Source organism: Rhagoletis pomonella, unplaced genomic scaffold, assembly GCF_013731165.1.
Source record: "Rhagoletis pomonella isolate Grant_MI unplaced genomic scaffold, Rhpom_1.0 Rhpom_scaffold_00006, whole genome shotgun sequence".
NCBI lineage: Eukaryota > Metazoa > Arthropoda > Insecta > Diptera > Tephritidae > Rhagoletis > Rhagoletis pomonella.
Window position 1 is genome coordinate 62,097,709 of NW_023458560.1, and position 2,972 is coordinate 62,100,680.

The following is a 2,972-nucleotide window of genomic DNA, read 5'->3' on the forward strand; positions in this document are numbered from 1 at the left end:
TATTAATTTTGACTCATTTTATATTATATAATTTAAAACGCCCAGAACATGACGGCGGTGCACATTGGACTCACTGTCAAGCAAATCATCCAATTCTTTCTTGTCGTTTTGTTTATTTTCTGCCATTTTCACTGCGAGGATTACTGCTTCTCACTGCAATTACTTCGTTGTTTTTTATTATAGGCTATTTTTTGCGTTTCGAAGCTCGAGCTTATCTTTTATTTTTAATTAACAATAAAAAATTTATGCAAAGATGGAATATGTGTGCGTAATAACCGCACAAAATTGCAATTTACGTCAAGTCGGCTGCTGCTCATCTGGGCAACCGATGTTGCCATTTTGCACAAAGTGTTCAAAAGTTTAGATGTAAAAGAAAAAACTATTTGATCCTGTAACTAACATCATTTTTTACATAATTCTATCATAATTCCTTTAAAAATTAAAATATTAAAAATTTTAGATAAAGCAGTGAACACTTAGCTCAAAAAGCTAGATTTCTGGCAACTTATTAAATGAAACAGGGTGGTGCGTGTGCAAAGTTAAGAAACGGAAGTTCAGTTCAGTTCTGTGTTCTCTTCCTCTTCCGCCTTCGTTTGACACTTCGTTAAGGCGGTAAATTAATTCATTTGAGCTTATGCAGTGTTTTTAATAAAAAAGGAAAAAATTGCAAAATTAAGTGATTATTTGCTTATAAGAAAAGTTTAATATAAATACTGATTTGTTAGAGCCTATGTGCAATGTGGTAATTAAATTAAAAGTGCAATAGTTTTGGGAAAACGCGCGTGGTACTACATCGCAGGCAAGGGATGTGCAATAGAGATTAAGCTACCGGCGTTCCTTGCATTTGCGAAATTTTTTATACACATACATATGTATGTACATACATATCGTCGCTACCATATCAAACTATCGAATGTGTGAAAATGCTTTTTCAATTACCATACCGTGCGCATGCATTTAGAGTCACTCCAGTAGAGTGATACGCAAATGGGAAAATTCTCAATCGGCTTTAACAAAGTGTCGAATCCCACACCAATTCCTGATGACAACAACATTTTTTACAACAGTTTCTTTGTGCTCTCCTGAAAAGTACCCATTTTCACATTAGATAATTTGACTTGGTAGCGACGATATGTAAATGCATATCGACACCTTAATTCACAAAGGCCCTAACCAGCAATTTTGTTTTTATTTTACAGGAGAAGCAAAAAATATTCAGCATTATCATGAGTTTAATTTTCTCCGAACCGGCTCACTTTTCACTCTTGGTTTCCATGGTTTTACTATGGGCGGTTGACAAACTATGGGCGGGTGAACTTTTTTTCAGGCGCAACTCAGGATAAGGCAGATTATAAAAATCGAATCATACATACTGATAGGGCATTTCAAAAAGTGGCATAACTCCGTTATTTTTGGTTCTAAAACTTTCAAATTTTTTAATTTTTTTTGAAGGTGTATTTTAATATGTTCTACAAAAATCTGTGAAAAACGCAGTTTCGAAAAAAGTGTTGGTAGGGCCTTTGTGAATTAAGGTAGCGATATACACGTATGTATGAAGAAAAAAAATGATGTTTCAAATTCTGTCATAAAAGCTCGCAATAATGGTGCGAGTATATTGTGATATGCATTTTCCTAAGTATTAGTTTATAGAAATGAAATATGTGCTATTTTACTACATCCGCTGCCGTTTAAGAATAAGAAGTGTAGTGAATTGTGCATCTGTATATCATTATATAAATAGGCAATCATGTTTCCTTTACACCCCTTTTACGGCTAAACTATACTTCTAAGGTATAAACAGTTATATATCATTAGAAAGGTATTTTGATGCTGATGTGCAGGCAATTTTTAAAATTTCAAATCAGTTTAAAATAGAGCGAAAAAATCAATTCAAAAGTCACACCAATACCAATGCACACATGTACATGGTTGGGGCGGAAATGCCCCCTAAATGTATGCTTTAATATTGATAGCGAATTAAAGAAACGTGCTAAGCAGCAGTTCAGGAATAAAATGTATGTATGTATGTACATGAATAGATTAGACTCAAACAAGGAAGAAGGTAAAGTTGAGTATGGAGAAGAAGAAAGTGATAAATACAGAAATTAAAATAAAAGTAAAGAAACCTAAATATAAAGACAAAGAGGAAGGAAAATTTAAATACCTAACCTAATAACAATGGTGGGGGTGAATATGTAAATGAAGAAAAGAATGGACATATTTAGATCAGGAAAAAGAAGATGAAGATGAAGATGAAGATGAAGATGAAGACGAAGATGAAGATGAAACACACCACAACTTAACCCCCACACCGTAATTCACCACACTTCAACTCTCTCACCACACCTTAACTCACCACACCTCAACTCACCACACCTTAACTCCACACACCTAAATTCACCACACCTTAATTCACCACACCTCAACTCACCACACGTTAACCCCCCACACCTAAATCCACCACACCGTAATTCACCACACCTCAACTTTCTCACCACACCTTAACTCACCACACCTCAACTCACCACATCTTAACTCCCCACACCTAAATTCACCACACCTAAACTCACCACAGATAAATTCACCACACCTAAACTCACCGCACCTCTTAAGCCCACCACACCTGAATTCACAGCGCGGTAACTCCCACACCCAATTCCACCACATCGCAGACCACCACACCCAATTTCCCCACATGACATGATATCACTTTATGTGGCATCAATGACATTGCTTTAATATTGATACTGAATTAAAGAAATCTGCTAAGCAGCAGTTTAGAAATCAGATTTACGAAGATTAAGATTCATGCAAGGAAGAAGGTAAAGTTGAATATGTAGAAGAAGAAAGGGATAAAGGCAAAGATTAGAATAAAAGTAAAGAAACCTAAATACAAACGAAGGTGGATATGAAGATGAAGATGAAGATTAAGATTAAGATTAAGATGAAGATGAAGATGAAGATGAAGATGA